This window comes from Anomaloglossus baeobatrachus, chromosome 4 (genome assembly GCF_048569485.1).
Source record: "Anomaloglossus baeobatrachus isolate aAnoBae1 chromosome 4, aAnoBae1.hap1, whole genome shotgun sequence".
NCBI lineage: Eukaryota > Metazoa > Chordata > Amphibia > Anura > Aromobatidae > Anomaloglossus > Anomaloglossus baeobatrachus.
In genome coordinates, this window is record NC_134356.1 from 454,884,773 (window position 1) to 454,897,326 (window position 12,554).

Below are 12,554 nucleotides of genomic sequence, written 5' to 3' on the forward strand. Positions count from 1 at the left end.
TTCCCCTCCTCCGCCCGCGACAACTTGGCGTCATGAACAGGATCTTACCGCTCTGCCGTCTGGTAGAGGTGCGCCTTGTGACCGCCGGAGGTGTCCGGCTGAAAATTTGGAGAAGCCGCCATCTTGGGCGCGAAGAGTTCCCGCTCGAGCGTCTTCTCGAGCAGTGGAGGCGCGAAGGCCTAAACCCCGCCCCTATAGAGGAGGAGCCAGAAAGAGACTAAGGGGGATGGAAACAAGATGTCTGCGCCCGACGGAGCCGCTGGAAGAGCGGCGGTCGCAGCCGCATGTAACTAGCGCTGCAGCGTGCAGGGACGCCAGGACTCTCCTGAAACACGTTCCTGGATCCAGAAGCAAGATGTGCCAGGAGCTCCCGGCCCAAGTCCACTTCATGCTGGCGAAGTGGACGTCGGAGATGAAGGGCCTGGCCGCAACCGTTTGGGCATCCGAAGTGGTCTTAGAGGAGCGGGTAAGCGACCCACGCCCCTATGTCCCCAAGGGACCGGTCGATACGGCTGAGGGGCCCAGCCTGCTGCCGTCCACCACGCTACCTCCCTCAATGCCCAAGCCCGCGGCCAACGCCCCGACCGACCCGTTACCCCTGCCACCGGTAGTGGAGCCCGCAGCATCTGTGGGAGAGGGCCCAGACCTGCGGCCCCCGGGCCCTGCCTTTAGCACCGCCCTGGCACCCGTCCCGGCTTCCACCCCGGCCGCAACGGGGGCGACCCTCGCCCAGAAGCCAGCACCGCAAGTCCCGCTGACCGCTCCCAGACACCCGGCCTCAGCTGAGGCACGGCGGGGATGCAGCTGCCAGGACGCAGAGCAGGCCATGTCACAGCGGGGTCCCTCATTACCGAAGGTACCGGTCGTAGCCGGCACGGAGGGACCCACACCGCCTGAACTGGAGGAAGCAGAAAGTGCTCCGCAGCGGGAGCGGCAGCAAAGGCAGCTGCGCCACGGGATTGCTGATTAAGAAAGAAAAGTTAGAGCATGGTAGCGGTTCCCGGTTACCTTGCTGTCGGTCCCCATTGGGACTCTGCTGACGTTCCAGACGGCCCTCAAGGCTAAGGAGTCCAGTTGGAGGAGCAGTCGTACCCGCATCATTGGCAGCTGAAAATGGAGTCCTGTGGGACAGTATCACCCCTGTGTGAGGGTGGCGTTGGGGGCTCGTGCTGTTCGATGGTGGACTGTGGGAAAGCTGCAGGAGGAAGCTGTACCGGAGCCAGGTGTTGTGGATGGCCCCTGGGACCCAGCTGACAGTCCCCGTTGGGACTCTACGGCAAGTCTCCGTTGGGACCCTACAGTTTGGTTTGTGGTAGCCCGTTGGCTACGAAGCACTGTTGTCCCCGTAGGGACTTTCTGCAAACCGCTGCTTAGAAACTGCTACGGACAAGCCCGAGAACTTGCAGGGCAACCACGAACTTGTGGAGTGTAAATAAAATGTTTGTTGGCTTGTACCGTGACCGCCTCCGGAGAGGCTGATTTGGAGGATGGGCCTGGAGGAAAGGGATGGCCCAGGCCCGCCACTACCATAACCGGTGGCGATCCTCCGGGGGTTCAGGGGTTCCCCATGGACGCGGGGCCCCTGAAAGGGACAGAACCCGCTCGGGCAATCTGGTGCTGGACTGGGGTCAAGGGGTGCTGCCCATTTGCTTAGGGGCAGCATCAGGGCCAGGTTGCTTGGGTGGGAGAGAGCTGAAGCCGTAACTGTTGTCTATTAAAAATGTTAGTAACATTTAAGTACCGTGCCTCCCGATGTGGGAAGAATGAAAATGTTTGTTTTTATATGTTTTATCTTTTTCAGTTTGTGAAAATAAAACCGGTGATGGACGGGCAGCCCGCGGACGGTCTGCGTTTTACTAAGGGGGAATGTGGCGCCCTGGACAAGCCAGGTCGTCACAGACCTACACCAACAAACCCCACACCCCGGTTAGGCACACCAAAGCCAGACACAAAAATCCTTGTTGCCTTTCTCCAGGGGCTGATGTCCACACCAGGGGGTGGGCCAGGCGGTTGGTCCCGCCCACCGAGGAGTTCACAGTCCTGGAGGCGGGAAAAGGAGGGCAGAGTTGAGAGTTGGAGTTTGAAGTGGAAGGAAGTTAAGTGGTAGTGGAGCAGACAGAAAGCAGTCCGGGTGTGTGGCCCGGACGACACAGCAAGGTTGGCAGAAGGTGGTTACCGTCTGCAGGAGAGGCCGATTGGAGTGAGCCGTAAGGACCGTGGACGGGCGGTGGCCCGGCGGTACCGGACCGGTGAACAAAGATAAGCCAGCACCATCCGGTAGGGCTTACGGACCCCGACAAGGCTAGGAGTCGCCGTTGAATTTGTCAAATCCGTTAGCGAAGGGAACCTCCTGGGTTTCCCAGCAGTCAAGTCCCGATAGAAGGCGACAGCTCAAACCGTGAAGGGAAGCACAGTCACCGCCAAGGTTAAAGTTCCCAGGGCCAGAGCCTGCGGGCAAAATGGGCTCCTTCAGCACCCATCCAAGCTGGGGAGCGGGTTACCGGTGGGAACCCATTGGAACCATACACACTACACAGGTGCAGGGAAAGGCAGTCACCATCAACCTGCCGGGAGGAGAAACACCGCAGCCGTCTGTGGGACCCGTCCATCCAGCCGTTTGTTTTACCGGAGACTGTGTATTCGTTACTGGCTGAGTGAGTACTACCGTGCCGTGCGGCACAGCGCTGCCCCCGTGACCCTGCACCTCACCAGGCCCCGTAGCCCGCCTGCCAAACATCCCTACCCCTCACCGGGCCCCGGGACAATCAATCCCCTACCCACGGAGGGAAGAACCAACATCCAAGCTGCTCCCTGTCATCGCTCCCGGGATCCCCGTCCAGAGCAGTGGTGGTGTCACCAATATCACCACAACCATGGGTGGCGTCACAGACAATATCCCTAAACCAAACCACCCAAACCACCCCCCTTTCACTCACGGGCGAGGAACGCCGCTCGAGTCCCCGGGATCCGGCCCACTGCTCGAGCCACCACCGAGCAGCAGCAGCCAGACCCGAGCAGTGGGTGAGCGCAGCGTCCCCTCCTCCGCCCGCGACATCTGTCGGTCGGTCTCTCTGTCTTATCTGTCCCTCTCGCTGTCTTTCGGTCAGTTCCCCCCCTCTCTCATACTTACCGTTCCCCGATCTCAGGCGCGGTGCTGCACAGCTGTTATAATAACTCCGGCGGCTTTTACTATTTTGAAAAAGCCGGCCGCTCATTAATCAATCTCATATTCCCTGCTTTACCCGCCCACAGGCGCCTGTGATTGGTTGCAGTCACACACGCCCACCACGCTGAGTGACATCTGTGTCACTGCACTCAATCACAGTAGCCGGTGGGTGTGTCTATACTGTGCAGTAAAATAAATAAATAATTAAAAAAACCGGCGTGCGGTCCCACCCCCATTTTAATACCAGCCAGATAAAGCCATACGGCTGAAGGCTGATATTCTCAGGATGGGGAGCCCCACGTTATGGGGAGCCCCCCCAGCCTAACAATATCAGTCAGCAGCCGCCCAGAATTGCCGCATACTTTATATGCAACAGTTCTGGGACTGTACCCGGCTCTTCCCGATTTACCCTAGTGCGTTGGCAAATCGGGGTAATAAGGAGTTAATGGCAGCCCATAGCTGCCACTAAATCCTAGATTAATCATGTCAGGTGTCTCCCCAAGATTCCTTCCATGATTAATCTGTAAATTACAGTTAAAAAACACACACACCCGAAAAATCCTTTATTAGAAATAAAAAACACAAAGTCCCTCATCACCAATTTATTAAGTCACGGCCACCGCTGGCCGCTATTAACCTCAGTGACAGCAGCTGATCGCGCTACTCACCTCATTTGTTGCGTGGAGCTGACAGGAGCGGCGGTGTCTTCTGCAGCTCCTGTCACCTGCATGCAGCAGATCTGGATGCGACGCTGGAGGTCCGTGGATTACGCCGGACATGGAGGGCTTTTTCAGGGTTAATAAATTGGTGATGAGGGACTTTGTTAGTGTTTTTTATTTCTAATAAAGGATTTTTCGGGGGTGTGTGTGTTTTTTAACTGTAATTTACAGATTAATCATGGAAGGTATCTCGGGGAGACGCCTGACATGATTAATCTAGGATTTAGTGGCAGCTATGGGCTGCCATTAACTCCTTATTACCCCGATTTGCCAACGCACCAGGGCAAATCGGGAAGAGCCGGGTACAGTCCCAGAACTGTTGCATATAATGTATGCGGCAATTCTGGGTGGCTGCTGACTGATATTGTTAGGCTGAGGAGCTTCCCATAACGTGGGGCTCCCCATCCTGAGAATACCAGCCTTCAGACGTATGGCTTTATCTGGCTGGTATTAAAATGGGGGTGGGACCGCACGCCATTTTTTTAAATTATTTATTTATTTATTTTAGTGCACAGTATAGACACGCCCACCGGCTGCTGTGATTGGGTGCAGTGACACAGCTGTCACTCAGCGTGGTGGGCGTGTGTGACTGCAACCAATCACAGGCGCCTGTGGGCGGGTAAAGCAGGGAATACGAGATTGATTAATGAGCGGCCGGCTTTTTCAAAATACTAAAAGCCGCCGGAGTTTATATAAGAGCCGTGCAGCGCCGCGCCGGAGATCGGGGAACGGTGAGTATGAGAGAGGGCTGCTCAATTCAGTCACTCAGGGGATTAGATGTCACCTGTGAGTCCTTCACAGATGACCGCTAATCAGTACGCGGCACACAGACAGAGCCGCGGCATGACAATGAAGTCGGGTGAAGTTCACCCGAGTTCATTCTCATCGCGCAACTCTGTCTGCTGTCTGCCGACATGTATCAACGACATTGTGCATCACACACACACACGGAACATTTCACACCGACAACACACACACGTGAGTTATTTCACTCACGCACACACGGACATTCCACACGCACAGACGGCAAGCATACGGGATACACACGCAGGCCACACATACCATAAAAACGGACCTAAAAAACGGAATACGGACCCGAAAAACGGCCCGTTTTACACGAACGTGGTTTTAACGGATGTGTTTTTTCGGCCTTAAAGTGTATTTTCTGCAATAGCAGAACCAAGATATGTTGTTTGTGGCTATCATAACTAATTTGGCTCCTTTTTTCCGGGATCTTGAACCCCTTAATGTTGAGAGAACAAAATTTGAGCTTACCCATGGCAAGTCGCGTCACGGACCCCAAGCATAGACAGCTGCAACATCAATCCAGATGGGCATGGTAGAAAAGAGGATAGGGTGAGTGAGTGTCAGGGTACACACAAAAGGGAGGACACATAAGGGTGAGGTATGCATCCCTCACACCAACCGTGCATAAAAGAGATGTAAACACCCATCTCTCGCATCATATGGGAGGAGAGGAAGCTGAGAACGAGTCATGGCCCCCTGCCATGTCCTCCGACCATGTAACTATAAAACATATAAAGAGGGAGCCACATAACATATAACATTGGCACAAGTGGGTATCCCCTGTGAAATTTAGCCTGTAAATGTAGGCAAAGACAAAAATTGAACATTTGGGGTCAGCTTCTTCACAGTTTGGAACCGGGACCCTTCTGGAGACAGTCCCACCAGGCCTAGTGGAGACAGTCCATGATGAACCATCCCCAGGGCCCGGATCGACAAAGAAACAAAAGGCCCCAGATTGGCCCATGCACAAGGCAGCCCGCACAGCCAACCAGAAAACAGCTGCTAATCAAGGGCCGCGGGCCACCTGAAGACCCCAACGACCATTACACGATGGGGTAAGAGACAGACCAGTCATTGGGCATCAAGTGGGCTCTCTGGAGCAGATGGTGACCTCAACAGCCTCCTGGCTTGCTCAACAGGCTGTCATCATAGGGGTGCTGGTGGAAACTGGGGCCCCGACGGCCAGTCCGGTAGGTCATTCATTGGCAGTTCGAAGGTTTTGAGGAACTTGAGGAGGTCTCTCAACCTGCAGAATGATGCCGATTTCACCTCCTTGAAGGCGACCAGACTGAATGGGAAGCCCCACAGGTACTGGATACCCCTGTCCCTGAGGTGAGACAGCAAGGGCTGGAATGCTCTGCGGAGTTGGAGAGTGCGTCGGGCCAGATCCGAAAGAACAGAAACCTGAGCCCCCTCAACAGTGAGTCGGCCCTATTGTCTGGCTGCCGCCTTGATTGCCTCTTTGACCCTGAAGTAGTGCACCCTGCAGACTACAACTCTGGGGCGGCTCCCAGAAACTGGCTGGGGACCCAGGGCCCAGTGTATATGGTCCAATTCCATGGCCTCTGGAGAATCTTCACACATTAACTGGGAGATTTTCTGTGCCGTGGCGTTTAGCGCAACTGGGTAAACCAACTCCGGCAGGCCGCGTATACGGACATTGTTCTGCCGGTTTCGGTTTTCTTGATTCTCCAGCCCGGATGCCTGCTCCTCTAATCTGGTAGTGTGAAGAGTGAGGATTTCCCTGTAGACCTGCAGCTCTGACACAGTGGCCTCCTGATCTTTCTTGATGCCCTCCACCCTCTCTGTGACTTCCTGTTTAAAAGAGTGGAGCTCCCTCTTGTAACTTTTCTCAAGTCTGCAGACTTATGCCTCTAAGTCCCCTTTTGTGTGCAAAGCCCTTAGGTATGCACAATGTTAGTCTGGAGTGCCGGGGTAGCGGGGAACCCTCGGTAGGCCCCGATGTTGTTTTCAAACTAAGCTGTCTTCGGCACTTCGGGTGTACTAAAATGACCTGCGGCCATGGCTCCTTAGACTATCGGGCCGCTGCCGCAGGTGATAATATTGAGTGCAGCAGTCACATTATGACAGCGCCAGTAGCTACAGGGAGGTAGAGGGGCCGGTCCTGACCTGGAGGCAACAGAGCTTATGAGCAGCGAGAGCGGCAGGGACAGAGCAGAAGCTGCTTCCGAGAAGAAGAAGATGCATTCAGTGGTAGATCAGCCAGGACCTGCGATGACTCATGCCTATGTGACTGTGTGTGAGGAGCTGGTCACGAGATACCGAGGATAGCAGCAGTCAGAGCATGGGATGGGATTGGGAAAGCTGGGTGCTGAGCTGAGAGAAAGAGGCTATTTTCCTCATCACCCAGCCTTTCTATCTTCTGATATCCATCTTGTCCTCAGCTCCCCAGATCCCAGCTTTCCCATTCTCTGATATCATGGGAAAGCTGGGTGCTGAGCTGAGAGAAAGAGTCTCTCTTCCTTATCACCTAGCCTTTCTATGTTCTGATATTCATCTTGTCCTCAAGCTCCCCAGATCCCAGCTTTCCCATTCTCTGATATCATAGGAAAGCTGAGTGCTGAGCTGAGAGAAAGAGGCTCTTTTCCTCATCACCCAGCCTTTCTATGATCTGATATTCATCTTGTCCTCAAGCTTCCCAGATCCCAGCTTTCCCATTCTCTGATATCATAGGAAAGCTGGGTGCTGAGCTGAGAGAAAGAGGCTCTTTTTCTCATCACCCAGCCTTTCTATGATCTGATATCCATCTTGTCCTCCACTCCCCAGCTTCCAGCTTTCCTATTCTCTGATATCATGGGAAAGCTGGATGCTGAAGACAAGATGGCTATCAGAACATAGAAAAGCTGTGTGTTGGGGAAAAGAACTGAGTGTCTAGAGCAGGGGTCTCAAACTCGTCTGGGTGTATGGGCCGCACAGAGGAAAAAAATAATTTGGGGAACCGCATTCTTTGCAGGACAAAGTGACATTTTTATTGGTACCATATATTTATTTTTTTTTACACACCTTTGGATCACTGATTTTGAACATTTTTTACTCGTTTATTATAACAAATGTGCACATTCTTTCTTTAAATATAAAAAAAAATTTTGATGGTAAAAAAAATGTCATGCCTTATATTTTTTACATTTTATCCCTTTCTTGTAACTAATAGTGTTACAATTATCACTATATAGAAATTTTGTCCAACATCTTTTAGTAATGTTCCCCCTCTTGGTGTAATGTGCCCATCCTTGTCCCCTTGTAGTATTGTGCCCCATCCCACTTCCCATCCTACAGTAATGTGCTCATCCTTGTCCCCATCCTACAGTAATGTCCCCAGCCTTGTCCCCATCTTATCGTAATGTGCTCATCCTGTAGTAATGTGTCCAGCCTTGTCCCCATCTTATAGTAATGTTCCCCATTCTTGTCCCCTTGTAGCAATCTCCCTATCCTGTAGTACTGTCCCCATCCTACAGTTGTCCCATTCTATAGTAATGTGCCCATCCTACAGTAATGTCCCCATCCTATAGTAATGTGCCAACCTTGTCCCCATCCTATACTAATATCCCCAGCCTTGTCCTCATCCTGTAGTAATGTCCCCATCTAATAGTAATTTGCCTATCCTTGTCCCCATCATATAGTAATGTCCCTATCCTATAGTAATGTCCCCAGCCTTATCCCTATCCTATAGTAATGTTTCCCATCCTTGTCCCCTTGTAGTAATGCCCCTATCCTGTAGCACAGTGCCCATCCTAGTCCCCATCCTATAGTAATGACCCCAGCCTTGTCCCCATTCTATAGTAATGTCCCCATCCAATAGTATTATGCCCATACTTGTAATGTCCCCATCCTTTAGTAATGCCCCTAGCCTTGTCCCCATCCAATAGTAATGTGCCCACCTTGTCCCTATTCTTTAGTCATGTGCCCACCTTGTTCCCATCCTATAGAAATGTCCCCAGACTTGTCCCCATCCTATAGTAATGTTCCCAGCCTTGTCCCCATCCTATAGTCATGTGCCCACCTTGTCCCTATTCTATAGTCATGTGCCCAGCCCACCTTGTCCCTATTCTATAGTAATGTGCCCACCTTGTCCCTATTCTATAGTCATGTGCCCACCTTTTCCCTATTCTATAGTAATGTCCCCAGCCTTGTCCCCATCCTATAGTAATGTGCCCAGCCTGTAATAATGGGTGGGCGGGCAGTGGCGGCGGCTGAAAGGGGGCAGTGGCGCTATAACTTACCGATCGCTCTCCTTGGCTTCCACAGACGCCGGAGTGAAGCTGAGGAGAGCGGTCTGCGGCCCCAGATCCACAGTGATTGGAGAGATTGGTCACAAGGCCGGTCTCTCCAATCAGAGCTGGGGGCGGGTGAAACAGAGGTCACACAGCTCCAGCCAATGATCAGAGCTATAGCTGCACTGATCATGGCTGGATTTCAATGTTTTAGCCATTTTCAATGGTTGAAACATTACAGTGGCTGTGATTGGCTGAGCGGCGTTCGTCAGCCAATCACAGCCTCCGTAGGTCCGGGGAGGAGACACCACCCCTCCTGAGGTCAGGCAGAGGTCACTTCCTCCTCGAATCTAAGGTATTTGCAAAGTAATCGCAGCCACCGGGGCTCCGGGGCCGCGATTTCGCCATGACGTACTGGGTACGTCATGGGTCCTTAAGTACCAGGGAGCCATGACATACCCAGTACATCATAGGCCGCTAAGGGGTTAATGTGCTATCCTTCACATACACACAGAAATAAAAAAAAAACCCACACCATTCTTCTCATCTGTCCCACATTCCCTCGGCTGTCTCATCTCTGCTTCTTGCTGTCTGCAGGCCTGTGCCCCCAGTGACTATCGCAGCAGCTGCCGCAGCCCCTGGCAGCGATTTCTGTCAGATGATTGTTTTGCCGGCGCTGCGCGCGCAGAGCCCTTGCCTCTGAGAGCGCAGCGCCGACAAAACATTCATCTAACAAAGTACAGACAGTTTCTGCGGCCACTGCACCAGCCGCGATAGTTAACAGGGAAACGGGCCTGGGGGCTGCACGAAGCAGCCTGAGGAGCCGCATGGGCCCGCGGGACGCGTGTTTGAGACTTCTGGTCTAGAGTAATAATCCTGTACCCCAAGTGTCTTATCCTTTACCAAGAATCAAGCGTCAATATCCTGTAACCCCACTGTCATTATCCTGTACCCCCAGTGTCAGTGTCATTACCCTGTACCCTCACGGTCAGTGTCATTATTCTCTACCCTCCATGTCAGTATCCTATACCCCCAGTGTCAGTGTCACTATCCTGTACCCCCAGTGTTAGTGTCATTATCCTGTATCCCCAGTGTCAGTGTCATTATCCTGTACCCTAAGTGTCAGTGTCATTATCCTGTATTCCCAGTGACAGTGTCCATATCCTGTACCCCTAGTGTCCTTGTCATTATCCTGTACCCCCAGTGTCAGTGTGACACCCTGGCCTATCAGGTCGTCACAGGGTATTGTGCAATCTGCCCTTCTGTACAGTATCCACCCTCCTTGGTTACGGATTCTGGTCCTTTGGTGTTGCTAACAGCTTAGCCAATCAAAATCCTAGGAACACTTCCCACTTTAACCTACCAGACACACCATTGGGGGGCCTGATGGGAATAGGGCCGCCCACATGGGGGTTTAGTGAGGAAAAGTGAGAAAAGTGACAGCAAAGAGTTGAGCAAGAAGAGGAGACCGTGGAAGGAGGTAGTGGTGGCTCTCGTGAGGAGAGGCCACGGAGGAGAGCTCCTATGTACTAGGTGGCAGACGTTGGTCTGGGCCTGGTAGGAGCTGGAACCCCGGTCGCAGGGGTCTGTGTCAAGGGGCACGGAATGCCGAGGAGGGCGGCCAGCGGCCTTAAGCTATCACCGGGCAGGGGCCAGGGCACGAGAGGGTACGTGGACCCCAGGCCGGAAAGTAGCTTCACGCGTTCCGGTAATTTACCCGACGGGGGTGAAGACTTCAAGTGTCATCCCCAACCCGCTCCAAAATCGGGGTACTAGCGCACCGATGGGATAGGACTTTACCACTACAGTCCAAAGAAATCCTATGCGTGAACCCTGAGAGCAAGCTCACTCCATTAGCCATACGGGTGAGTGGTACCCGAAGAGTTTTTATACCGACAGGTCCAACAGAGACGAAGGTGCCAAGGACAGGGCCACAGGCTAACAGCAACACCAAGGGCACGGACCCAAGCGTGCTCCCTACAAGGTACAGTGGCACTCAGAATTCTGGTTTACAAGCTGTCGGTGTAGTTATTCCAGGACTGAGTGAGTACATTGAAAATCCATGTTCCTACCCCCAACGACACCCAACTACCATCCCAGGACCGTCAACGGGCCCCAGGACACAAACCCCCAGGGGTTAAACATCAGGCTGACACAACATTGTCACCGGGCTACCCCCCAACCACAGCGGTGGTCCCTCAAATTACCACGCACTGTGGGTGGCGTCACGAACTTTCCAAACCCCCTGTATATAGCCCCTGTTTTATTCGAGTGGCCACGCGACCCCTGGGTCCGGAGACCCCTCGAGCCACCGCAGATCTGGATCCGAGCAGCGGCCCAGCTGCTGGCACGGGGGCGGCACATCAGCGTTATTATATAGATGAGAGAAGCCATGTACTGCAGGATGGGGCTGTATATAGATGAGAGGAGCCATGTACTGCAGGACGGGGCTGTATATAGATGAGAGGAGCCATGTACATCAGGATAAGGCTGTATATAGATGAGAGGAGCCATCTACTGCAGCATGAGGCTGTATATAGATGAGAGGAGCCATCTACTGCAGGATGAGGCTTTATATAGATGAGAGGAGCCATGTACTGCAGGATGAGGCTGTATATAGATGAGAGGAGCCATGTACTACAGGATGAGGCTTTATATAGATGAGAGGAGCCATGTACTGCAGGATGAGGCTGTATATAGATGAGAGGAGCCATGTACTGCAGGATGAGGCTGTATATAGATGAGAGGAGCCATGTACTGCAGGATGAGGCTGTATATAGATGAGAGGAGCCATGTACTGCAGGATGAGGCTGTATATAGATGAGAGGAGCCATGTACTGCAGGATGAGGCTGTATATAGATGAGAGAAGCCATGTACTGCAGGATGGGGCTGTATATAGATGAGAGGAGCCATGTACTGCAGGATGGGGCTGTATATAGATGAGAGGAGCCATGTACTGCAGGATGAGGCTGTATATAGATGAGAGGAGCCATGTACTAGAAGAGGAGGCTGTATATAGATGAGAGGAGCCATGTACTGCAGGATGAGGCTGTAGATCAGGGGTGGGGAACCTCCGGCCCGCGGGCCGTATGCGGCCCGCCATGACCTTTTCTGCGGCCCCCGGGCACATTCCACAGTCCACAGAGCTCGGGAGGCAGCAGCGTCTTGCTTGCTGCTGGCCCTTTAAACCCTGTATGGCTTACGTCCTCATGCTAGCGTGAGGACGTACTTTGTGGGTGGAGTAAGCGCTCAACTCGCTCTTTTTCCACAGAAGAGAAGCTACTACCTCAGCGTCCGACAGGTGTGTTTGTGCTCCCATGCCTGTGTGTGCCCCTGCACATCCCCACTGCAGCCTGTGCTCCGTGCAGCGTCCCATCCACCTTGCCCATCCCCACTGCAGCCTGTTCTCCGTGCAGTGTCCCGTCCTCCTCGTGCATCCCCACTGCAGCCTGTTCTCCGTGCAGTGTCCCGTCCTCCTCGTGCATCCCCACTGCAGCCTGTGCTCCGTGCAGCGTCCCGTCCTCCTCGCGTATCCCCACGGCAGCCTGTGCTCCTCACTCTCCCCCACGGCAGCCTGTGCTCCTCACTCTCCCCCACGGCAGCCTGTGCTCCTCACTCTCCCCCATGGC